Here is a 13,180-nt window from a genome sequence, read left to right as displayed (position 1 = left end):
GTAATTTTATAACGAACAGTTTATTTGTGCAGTAATAATTAATTTTCATTCTCATTGTACAGTGTAGTGGATACAATTAAAACATTTGACTGACATTGACTGACCGGTTGGCTAGGTTGGTAGTGGCCCTGCTTTCCAAGCCAGAGGTCGTGGGTTCAATTCCCACCCGGGGCAAATATTTGTGTGATGTACATAGATGTTTGCTCTGTGTCTGGGTGTTAATTATCTATATATATATGTATGTTATCTGTATATGTATGTTTATCAGCGATCTGGTTTCCATAACACAAGCTAAAGCTTAGTATGGGATCAGATCGTGCCGTGTATGAAAATTGTCCAGAAATATTTATTTTTATTTTATTTATTAAAGTGAAACTTTTATTACATCGTCTCAAACTTTTTGGTCTGTGTAGCGCATGTCGCGTGTATCTCGGCTGCCGAGTAGGTATGTCACGCGACATGCGCTACACAAAGCAGTGTTCGGAACCGTTCGAACAGTTTCACTTTTACCGTGGTTTCATAAAACCAGACAACATTTTTTTACTTTATTACGTAATGTATAACAATAATCTATATCAAGTTTTAAAGAAATCCTGTAAAGTGAATTCGCTTTACATTTTATAAGTCGATGGAAATGAAGTATAAAAATTGTGAAACAGAAAAGCTTGCACGACAAAACCCTGTCACGGCTTTTACAAAGGGATATTTAGTTCGTACGCTCCACTTTCTGACTTGTTTACAGCATCACAACTAATCTGTTGATGCTATCTATTTATAGGATTTCAGTTAAACCTCTTTGTTGTGTTGTTTTTTAAAAATCTATCTATCTATCTTTAAAAAACAGGATTTCCACGCTAGTTAGTTTTTTCTAAATCCATACTAATATTATAAATGCGAAAGTAACTCTGTCTGTCTGTCTGTTACTCAATCACGCCTAAACTACTGAACCAATTTTCATGAAATTTGGTATGGAGATATTTTGATACCCGAGAAAGGACATAGGCTACTTTTTATCCCGGGAAAATGACGCAATCCCGGAAATCCCACGGGAACGGGAACTATGCGGGTTTTTCTTTGACTGCGTGGGCGAAGCCGCGGGCGGAAACCTAGTCACTTATATATCTGTCAACTGTGTATATAGTAAAAAAAAAACAGTTCTGTGTGTTCCTATGTATGCTGACATCTTTAAACTTACACAACGGTCTTGAAGCGGTTTTTTAAATAGATAGAGCTGTTCTCAAGGAAGGTTTAAGAATTTATTTTATTAAGTTTTAGACAAAGTGGACGAAGCCAGGGGTGGGAAGCCAGAAATATTGCAGGTGATAATTATGACATGCTTATCAACAACTACTGATCAAGTAGAAATAGAAGTAAGTAATTTTATTAAGGGACAAACTCAACACCTAGATTCTAGAAAATAAATAAAACTTTGTGATTTGATGAATTATAATATTTATGATGCAAAAAAAAAAAAACAACTTCTTTAGTGTTAACACGGAAGTCCAATAGTTTATAGATTGTAGAATGAAAAGAAACCCGGCTCTTAGCGGGATAGTTTTAAAGCGGATCATTTTATCACGTCAATATAATTCATTGCTTATATCTTCTTAAAATAAACTTATTAAGACGCTGTCTAAGGCTTCAGCTTAAAATGCTCATTTTCTTTTAGGGAATAAATAAGTAAATACGATACGCTTTTGTTTTCATTTCATGTTTCCTATTTTTGTGAACGTAATCTGGCTTTTGTGAAAGAAATAAATTTAATAAGTAACAGAAGTAAGGTTCTAATATTAGATTAACTTTCGTCGAAACAAGTATTCGCAGATATTGCGGTGAGAATATTAATTTAAGATTTATAAATTTAGAACTGATTATCAAGAATTTTCGTATTATAATATAAGTTAATGTAGGTAATAATATTGTATTACTCTTATTAAAATAATAATGATAGTTGTGCCTTAAATCGGCATTAAAAATAAACTGTGTCTACAAATATAATATAGTCTACTAGCGGTCTGCTCCGGCTTCGCTTGTATTACATAATATACTGTAAAGGTAATTGATGAATTAATAATAAATCTATACTAATATTATAAAGAGGAAAGGTTTGTATGTATGTATGTATGTATGGTTTTCACGCATAAACTACTGGACCGATTTTGATGAAATTTGGCACAGATAATCTTTAGACCCTGAGAAAGTACATAGGCTAACTTTTATTGCGAAATATGTAGTACGGGCGAAGCCGGGGCGGACCGCTAGTACATTATAGTTTACACTTTACTCATAGTACTCATCACGTTAGTAGATACATATTTAACAGTACTTTTTTAAATCAGGGCAATAGTTCTTGATTATAGCGCGATCAAACAAACTCTTCAGCTTTATATATACATACTAGCGGTCCGCCCCGGCTTCGCCCGTGGTACATATTTCGCAATAAAAGGTAGCCTATGTTCTTTCTCAGGGTCTAAAGATTTTCTGTGCCAAATTTCATCAAAATCGGTCCAGTAGTTTATGCGTGAAAACCATACATACATACATACTTAGATACATACAAACCTTTCCTCTTTATAATATTAGTATAGATATAACTAGCTGAAGACCGCGCCTTCACTTGGCACCGGGGTTAAAAGTAGGCTAAGTGATAATCCAGACGTCTATCTACGTAGTAAATTTCATTCAAAACTATAACTTCCAATCCTTTAATGTTAAAACTTTCATCTTTAAAACTAGAATAAACGAAGATTTATATACCTACACATTGTTAACTGAACTGGTTATAGTTAAATATGGGGCTATTACCCTCTGAAGTGATCAATATATCACAGCACCGGGTTACATTACTTGGCCCTTTAACTTCCGCTAGCAATGTATGGGAGGGCTCTAATTAATGCTCCGAAGTAGGCCATACCACAACAACCAGGCCAAGTTTTAGCCTCGAACAAATTGTGTACAAAATTGTATCTTCTTTTAAAAGTAGCTGTCCCGGCTAACGTTGTTCTGACTTACTTAAGAGTAAGTGATAAGTCACTTAGCGATATGAGAATTGATGTTGGCTGATTCTCAGATCTACCAATAGGCACACAAAATTTCACGAGAATCGGTCCAGCTTTCGGAGGAGTATGGTAAAATAACATTGTGACACGAGAATCCCTACTAATATTATAAATGCGAAAGTAACTCTGTCTGTCTGTCTGTTACGCTTTCCCGCTTAAACCTCTCAACCGATTTTGATGAAATTTGGCACAGACAATCTTTAGACCCTGAGAAAGAACATAGGCTACCTTTTATTGCGAAATATGTAGGTACCACGGGCGAAGCCGGGGTGGACCGCTAGTTTCATATATATAGAGATTCTTGTGTCGCAGTGTTTGTAGTTAAGCTCCTCCGAAATGGCTTGACCGATTCTCATGAAATTTGCTAGTATAGGTAATGGTTATCATACACTATTAATAATGGAAATTGAATACATTATGCTAAAATTACCTTTCATTATAAGGCAAAGGTAATTTTCCGTAATTGGCCTGAAGTGAAAATGCGCGGAACGCGAGTAAAATAGTTTCTAAATCGTATAAATAAATATTAGTATATAGTTAATTACTGTACACTTATAAATTTATAAAGAATAGAAAAAATTCGATCACGAGGCGGGACTCGAACCCGCATCCTTCGCGCCATTCCTACTGTACACTTTGTAATAAAACGTAATAAAATGGTGTTCGTTAAAAAAGGGTTATTCGTTTATAAATTATACGAACGGTTTCGTTGAACTAATATTTGAGCACTGGTATATTTTATTTCACATGAAATAATCCGAATAAATCAACTTGATTGTTAATATTCTGTGTAACATGTGCTTTATTTAAAATACTAGTGGTCCGCCCCGGCTTCGCCCGTGGTACATATTTCGCAATAAAAGGTAGGGCCCTATGTCCTTTCTCGGGTATCAAAATATCTCCATACCAAATTTCATGCGAATTGGTTCAGTAGTTTAGGCGTGATTGAGTAACAGACAGACAGAGTTACTTTCGCATTTATAATATTAGTATGGATGTGAGATAATGAACAATTGATTATAATATGATATTATATTGTTGAGTAAAATATGTAGTCAATAAATATTTTATTCTAGGTATACTTCGTTATATTTATTTATTTCTATTAACAGTAAGTGTAAAATTATTCTTTGGTGTTTGTATGTATATATTTGGTTACTTGTTAATCCGAATCAGCTGGATCGATTTTGATGGCCTTCTAGCAGATACCTCATAACACATTGACCGAATTCCTCGCATTGTTGCGTTTGCAATTATTGTAATCCAACCTGCGTGTTGATATAATATAGTACATAGGTACTATATTATACATATATAAATTTCAGTAAATATACATTTATATTACTAATAATATTACCAATATAAATTCATAAACTAAAATTGCGGTTTGTATCGGAGAATCAATCCAGAAACCGAATAATAAATAATTTACGATTTATATAAATTAATGAAGTGCCTCATAAACTTGATTAGAATTATATTTATCATTTACTAGGTTTCCGAACGCGGCTTCGCCCGCGCAGTTAAAGAAAAACCCGCATAATTCCCGTTCCCGTGGGATTTTCGGGATTGCGTCATTTTCCCGGGATAAAAAGTAGCCTATGTCCTTTCTCGGGTATCAAAATATCTCCATACCAAATTTCATGAAAATTGGTTCAATAGTTTAGGCGTGATTGAGTAACAGACAGACAGAGTTACTTTCGCATTTATAATATTAATATATTCTGTGTTTATTTGTTTCTATGATGGACGATACTTATAACTTATAAGTTTTAATTTTTAAATTGCGATGTTCAATATGTACTAGAAAAATATTATTTTTATAAGTCTTCATCATACGAGACTATAAAGATTAATTAGATATACACAAGTCATTAAAAAAAATTGGTTGCCTGTAAAGTCGGTTTACTGACGATAGTTGAACGTGACAACGTCCGATTGTGCTTCTTTGTCGCTCGTTCCGCGCTCTCGCTTGCACTTTAAGCCTTACATGGAACGCCTCAGAGTGAGGTAACGCCGCATGAGTCATGTTTTTTTCGTGCGCGCAGCCGGCGCTGTCGAATTATAAGACGTTGTCACGTCAAAAATATAGTAATAAACGTCAAACATACACTGAAATAGGTCTCAAGTATGATTATTTCCCAAAGATCCTACTAATACGCTTAACTAAAAAAGATAACTTCGATATATATACTCAAAAAGTGATAACTACATTATAAAATAATCTTTTCATTACTTACATGAAAATAATACTAAATTTTTCGTTCATTGACTCTTATGAAATAGCGTGAAATGAAAATTCTCTGAACACTTACAGAAGTTACATTTTCAATTTTCATAAATTCTCATTAAAATGCTTTATCGTATTTTCATATATTATATAAGTGAATTTATTTAATTCATGGACATTTTAATGGGTATTTTAAATTCATAAGTGTTGTATTTAAATAAATTATCGAAGACTTTTTACCTACTATCAGAATTATAGTTGTATAATATTTAGTATAAAAGCAATCAATGAAACATAATTAAATTTTAATAATAAGAAAACATTAAAAAAATAACAAAAGTCTTTATAAAAATTTGGTGGAGCAACGAGAAGGCATTTTCTGGAAGGAAGGAAGGAAGGAATTTTCTGCGGGCAAAAAAGAAGAGAGCGCTTACTATTTGAAATCGTATTTCTACCGCCTTAAAAAATAGGGAAAAATAGGGGGTACATTATTTTTTTTGGAAATTAAAAGTAAGCACAAATAGTAACACCCATTTGTAAATTTCCATTTTTAAGAAAGTGTATAAATAAAATAAATGCAGTTAAATTACGAAGAAATAAGTAGCACACAAATTATACATAATCTGAGTTCTAAGTATCATACCTATTTATACCTATTTATACTAAATGAATTAATATATTCATATTTTCCGATGTAACCTTTGAAAGCATAAATACCATATAAATACCAATTACCTTATTCAAAAGAGCTTGTCATTGAGGACCTTATACAAAATCAATATATAAAAATAACATTTTTATTTCAATCATTGATATACTAATAATTATTGATATACCAATATAAAAATTATATTTATATATAGCAAAAGTGTAGTGTTTTGTCTGGCAGTTTGTCCCAGCTCATCTCCGAAACAGTTGGATTTAGTATCAAAAGGTAACTTTACGGCCGGTTTCTAAGTTATATTATATATATTTTCTTGTGTATGATATAAGTTTTCTCAAAAATTAAAACCCTAATCAAATCAATTCTCAATTCAGAACCCGAGATAAGGCCACTTTGTTTCAGAACCTATTGCTCATTACCTATTGAAATTTATCACGGGGAAATGTTCCCAGGCGCCAGCTTGTCTACGTCTGAATTTTAACCTTCGATACTACATGTCATCATCACTACATAGTATTAAACAAAGTCGCCTTTTCTGTCCCTATGTCCCTATGTATGCTTAAATCTTTAAAACTACGCAACAGATTTTGATGCGGTTTTTGAAATAGATAGAGTGATTCAAGAGGAAGGTTTTAGTATATAATTTATTAGGTTTTAGACAAAGCGTGCGAAGCCGCGGGAGGTAAGCTAGTTCCATTATAAAAATAGAGAAAACTCCAAAAAGCATCCACATAATAATAATCTTACATTAATAATTACTTTATTTAAACATACATGAAATAATACGTGTTTGCAACACAAAATTACACTTCGACACAATATCACGAAAGCTTTAAACGGAACAAATTGTTTTCCAACGCCAACGGTGTCGGCTTTGTAAAATAATTCCCTTTAACAATAAACCTATTTCGATGAATTGAACGAAAATAATTAAAATATTTACAAACATCTCAAGTTTTCGTAAATACCGTATTCGATTTCAGTAATTTTATTCTTAAACGTTTCTCAGACTGGTTTCAATCCTATAAATAAAGAAAAGCTTTTTATTAATTTTAGTAGTCTTTCCTTCAGTAGACATTTCATTTTAATTGCTTAAAATACCAAACAGTTTTCTGTACGAGCCCTTGACCTCTTTGGTGTAGCCTTTATATTCAAAAATCTAGAATATTATTTAAAAATAGAATCGTGAAAAGATCTCTTTGGTAAAGCTGTTAAGCCCTTCATAAACCGTGTCTCTGAAATGTTACACATAAGCTGGGAACCTTCGATCAATGTTTACCTCTAATTTGAACGCATTCATTAGTGCTAACCGATTGCATATATCATACAAGTTCATCAGATAACAAGACCACGAACTGAGCGATTAGAGGTCAACACATTGCTCATATAATGGCAGCGAAAAGGTCCGTCTGTCTGTAAATAATGCATTGCTAGAATGTCTGCCAATTATGAGAAGATGCTATCTATATTTCTTTCACGTAATATAAAACCGTTTGATATAAAAACAATATTTAGTTACGAAATATATATTCGAATAGTAAACAAAATTGCGCTGCTCTGGAAAATTGGCAGTTTAAGCGTATAAAGTTTAAAATTGAGCTGTATCCGAATATAACGAAATTCAAACCTATTTTTTCATAGCTAACCAATATGCAAATATTTTATATAAATTGCTTAACTATATATTTTAACACTGCAGGTGAGATCATGTTCTAAAGTAAAATAAAATAGATACGAGAAATAACAATGCAATTAAAAATCTCTTAATTAGAACGTTCACAACATGTTGTTTACGAACATGCGTGAAGATTATCTAGACAATTGAACAGTCGTACAATATATAAGCTGAAATGACAGACACAGGCGCGAATCACAGCTATGTATGTATTGATTGTGCGCGGGGGGTATAACCTTGGTTCTACGCGGCGACCTTGACTGCTTCTGCCTTAACCGCAGCATAACTGAGTTTACTTTCAAACTAATCGTGTGAATTTTGATACGAACCGTAATAATTGTGGTTTCCAATGCATTACGCCTGATGTTTTGGTCTGTGTGCTGTATTTTTTACCGCCCGGTAGTTATGCATCGTGTGTGATGGTGAAGAAGGTTAGTGTTAGAGTATTTTTATGAATTATGCGAGTGTTTATCATGTTTTTATATAATTTTGCAATGCTTATATGTGTGCCTGGTGTTTTAAAATGTGTATATAATTCAATAAATAAACAGTGGGATGTCAAAGGTCTTTGTGTCGCATTCCTTTGTAAGAATAGTTCGTGGAACGTAGTAATGCATGAAAACATACCTGGTATTTGGTTATAATTTTAATATATAAAATTGCGATAGTCTATTATTTTTTTAACTCGATTTTCTTGTTTTCTTTTAATATACTAGCTTGTTTATATACTAGCTATATTGAAAACTAGAGCCGTATATTTTTTCATTTATTTTTGCATACGTTCATGTATGCAGTATTTTATGTCAGTTGTATTAAAACTCTTAATTTAATCAATTACTTTGTAAATAAATTAAAGAAGAATAAATTAGATTCCTTACTAGGGCTTGTATCAAGACCTCTTACGTAATTAGGCGTTATTTTGTAGCGAATGATATTCTATTTTCATTATTGGAAGATGCTTTAGCGAGTTTCTTTGATGTTTCTTCTAGAAAATATTACCTTTGAATTTGCTGTTGTATTAATTAAACCTTAATTGCTTACAGACGACTTATTGTACACGATATTTAAATATACCGTGAAAATATATTTAATTTGTGTCGATTTTCTTTTGTGCTTTTGTTGGCTGTAACTGATATACCTACTTATAGTTTGTTGATCTGATATCACTTCATTTAGTGAATGAGTTTTTTTTTTCAATTAAGATTTTATATAATTGATCAGGTAACCGATATAAGTACCTACGTTGGTAGCCTTTTGTTTGCAGTATTGGCTTCATAAAATGCTACGAGCGGAGTGTTAATATTATAATATCTATTTTAGTAGCCTGCCTGTAGCATACCTACATAATATACCTACCTACATAAAGATTTTAGTTTTATTATTGTTAGAATATCAAATTAATTACTGGGTTTTTAGTTTATTATATAGCTGCCGATATGTTCTTCATTAATAATACTAATTATTGTCTCTTTAGAGTTTAGTCTTTGTATTTATTTTGTAGCAAAATAAGAACATTATTTTAAATTTTCATTTTAATATCTGGCTTCTTCATCGTGATTTTTGCTTTTATTTAAAACTCATCTGTCCCAGAAAATAAATATACGTTTGCTTTTGCTGGATTTGCATGCGATGTGTATTTGTAGAAGCCCTGTGGCGCAGTGCAACCTAAATCACGAAACGAATCAGGGGATTAAGATGTTTTATAGCAGTATTACTTCCAGTGTGGGAAAGTGATGGCGCTAGACGACCTATATATCGCTGTCACGTTTCTACACGGGATATAACACTTCTTTAAATTAGCATAGTACGGGCACAGATAATATAATAGGTCTACGTACGGGTTAGGAATGCTTGAAAAATGAAAGTGTGACTGACTGTACATAGCTACAACCGCAGAGAGATTCCTATTTCTGAATTCCTGAAAAGTGTGCCTGGTACCTGAAATACTTCGCATTGTGACATAGCTGCGAGCTGCGATGTATGAACGGATTCTATGAAATGGTAGAGCGTCAGGTTGCTTATAAATTATAATATGAGTTTTAAATAAAATATATCACTATATGAATATTATATTTATTAATATAAATTACTGGTAATTTTTTTTTGTGTAATTCTATAATTACTTTTTAGTAATAATATTAGATAATATTATAAATTATAATACCTAATCTTTTTGGGTCGGAAAAATGCCGAATGATCTTCAGTGTCCTCTTGAGGTATTGGGCATTATGTATCTGTTTTTATTGATCGATTATTTTTAAGGACAAGGTAATTAGTTTTTCGAGTCGTAGAGCAAAATTATAGTTGTATACGTTTACAAAATGAATGCAATATTTGAGAATCCTGATTTGCTGGTTATAGCGTCTAGTTATGAATATCAACCTTGTTCCAATGTTATACAGAGTAGGTACAAGTAAGGTTAGGTATTCAAAATGGCAGCAACATTTATTATGCATAGTGGCTGTGTACCTCAAGGGTAAACTTGAGTATGTAATTTAGTACGTGGCGCACTTTTATACTTTAACACGTGAGAAATGAAGATGCAATTAAAAATGTGGCTAGGTGCGAAATACGTAATGTGAATACTCTTAGCTGTAACTTTATGAGAAAAATTATGAATTAACTGTGTGAGATTTTGATTAAAAATATCCCCTTAATTAGTTCTTACATATTGTGAGGTTAAGGTAAACAGGTATCATATTATTTTGACATAACTAACGTTACGTCCACTTGTTTTTAAGTTGTACTAATTCGTAGATTATACAAATTTGCATAAAATCTCAAACTCAAATTCAAACATATATTTATTCAATTAGACTTCTTATCGTACTTTTGAATCGTCATTACATATTTTTAACATTTACCACAAATTAAACTACATAGAAAAACTATAACTTAATCAAAAGATATTAATCAAAATATTACCCGGATAAGCAACTCAGGTTAGTTATCGTTGACTATAATCAAACCTATGAACACGACGTGTAACTACAATGTTCGAAAAATATATTTTGCCGTGCATTTATCCGAACCGCTTTCCGTACACGGATCTAGGTCAGGAGCGAGGTAATAGCATTACTTTATATTTTTTAACCTTTACAAGTCTAAGCGTTCATTTCGCTTGCCTAAATCAACGTGAAGGGAATGTTTTTACTGTTAAATTGTTTAAGTGTTCATTTCTATTGAATTTGTATGTGGTTTTATTTAACATTTAAGTGAAGTTATAAGTTAAATTATAAATCTGAGAGTCTGTTTGTTTATTACATTATCACGGGTAAATTGAAGGACTGTTTTGGATTTGATGGTAGAGGTAGATCGGCTATTACCTATTATAATTATCACTATCACTACATAGTATAAAACAAAGTCACTTTCTCTGTCCCTATGTCCCTATGTATGCTTAAATCTTTAAAACTACGCAACGGATTTTGATGCGGTTTTTTTTAATAGATAGATTGATTCAATAGTAAGGTTTTAGTATATAATTTATTAGGTTTTAGACAAAGCGGGCGAACCGGCGGGTGGAAAGCTTGTTTAGTTATTAGGAAGAAATAATGTTCATGTTCACTATTAACTAGTTTTATATCAATTGCTGCGACATATAGCGAATTAACTTGTGAAAGTAGGCCAAGTTAATCATTTTGTGTGCTTTGATCAACTAACACGTTTAGCAAATTGCTCTGAGTGGGCTCGTTTAATCCAATTAGTGTTTATTTGAACTTTCGCTTCTAGCTTATTTATGATTTCCTTTACAAATAATAAAATACAATATGTTTTAGAAGAACAGCGCCCAAGAATGCGTGTTGTGCATTATTTACAAAAAAAAAATCTAAATTTTTTCCCTATTTTTAGTTTTATAGTTTATTCGTCGGCTTTTATTTTTATTGTTTTGTATTTGTTAATGTTTATGTACAACAATATAGTTCATGTATTTTTATGTTAAAAGGTGTGGTAAAATTAATGAAATGATTTTATTCTTTATTCTTTCTTTATTTTCACGTAAAACAAACGGTATTTCCGTTTATTTTATTGAGAAATTAATAAATAATAATTGAAAATTGTACTTTAATTGGACAATTATGGTTGAAGTGGCTGAAGTGACTGCAAAGGGTGGATTACATTAATTGGTAGCGAATATTTGTATACGTCCAATTAGTACCTGCGTTTTATTCAATTCTCTTAATTTTTATGACCAAAAATAATTTGAGTGTTGTTTTATTATGTAACATCCACGTAACATCATTAAGAAAAAAAAAGAGTGTTAAATACTCGATATTGTATTTTATAGTTATCTTATATATAAAAATGAATCGCAAAATGTGTTGGTAAGCGCATAACTCGAGAACGGCTGAACCGATTTCGATAATTCTTTTTTTATTATATTCCTTGAAGTACGAGGATGGTTCTTATGTAGAGAAAACGTAAACATGTACCACGGGCGAAGCCGGGGCGGACCGCTAGTTAATTATAATTATTATCATGATAAGTTTGAAAACGTTGAAACTTATTTCAATGCTCTTATGCAGACTGCTTTTCTTTTTAAATTCTTTACAATATGTAAAGTATTTTCTGAATTTTCTTCCTTGCCATATTGGAATTTGGTTTTCAACGAAGTGAAATATTAAATACGCATGATATTATAAACTGTTTAAACATGTATTTATCTATACTAGGTAATACTAATATTATAAAGCTGAAGAGTTTGTTTGTATGTTTGTTTTTTTGTTTGTTTGAACGCGCTAATCTCAGGAACTACTGGTCCGATTTGAAAATTATTTCGGTGTTAGAAAACCCATTTATCGAGGAAGGCTATAGGCTATATATCATCTCGCTAAGACCAACAGGAGCAGAGTACTGCGGGTAAAACCGCGGAGCACAGCTAGTAAAATATAAATTGAAACACGTAACGTTCACGTGTCCCAGCAATACGAGAAACACACGTGCGTCGATTTATACTTGCGCAAAGTTCATGTTAAAAAGATAACAATAGTGTCAATGCACTTAACATTACAATACAATACAATTTATTATTACGTACGTTTATATCTTAATATATATAAATCTCGTGTCACAATGTTTGTCCTCAATGGACTCCTAATCCACTTAACCGATTATAATAAAATTCGCACACCATGTACAGTTCGATCCAACTTGAGAGATAGGATAGTTTAAACATGTAGGTACCACGGGTGAAGCCGGGGCGGACCGCTAGTTATGTTATAAAATATTCTCGTGAAATGTTTATTTTATATAGATATAGGTAGAATAGGTTTTAGTAAAGGTAATTGTGATAGGTTCTAATTTGAAGTTTATCGTATTATCCTTTTTTTGTGTTTCGATTACATTTCTAGGACTTATGTTATTATTTGTATATTTTTGGTTAACGGTAATGTAGGTAAATAGTTCGATGTTTTCTTTTGTATATGCTTGAATGAAAAACGACGAGCATTAAAAGAGAAACTTTACATAATATATAAATGGATAACATTATAAGAAAGTGTAATAGGTATTATTAGTTTTGTTTATTTATATATTCTAGAGTATATTTTACA

The 13,180-nt window shown here is 31.9% G+C and overlaps 1 protein-coding gene across 3 annotated transcripts in view; it reads left to right on the top strand.

Moving 5' to 3' along the window:
* Positions 1–13,180, top strand: part of DopEcR (G-protein coupled receptor DopEcR) — a 29,747-nt gene that overhangs the window by 4,562 nt on the left and 12,005 nt on the right. The window contains exon 1 of one of the 3 annotated variants that reach the window (XM_090120021.1): positions 7,949–8,059. The exons of the other annotated variants lie outside the window; for them this stretch is intronic. The gene's annotated coding sequence lies outside the window, so the exon portion shown is untranslated. Of the gene's footprint in view, positions 1–7,948; positions 8,060–13,180 lie in introns of those variants that run through there. 3 annotated transcript variants of the gene reach the window in all.

The sequence above is a fragment of the Colias eurytheme genome, chromosome 1 (assembly GCF_061535395.1).
Source record: "Colias eurytheme isolate Ceu_HAF_F1 chromosome 1, ilColEury1 Martin Lab GWU primary, whole genome shotgun sequence".
NCBI classification, from domain to species: Eukaryota; Metazoa; Arthropoda; class Insecta; order Lepidoptera; family Pieridae; genus Colias; species Colias eurytheme.
Note: the sequence above shows the minus strand (reverse complement) of the source record. Positions and strands in the feature narration are given on the sequence as shown.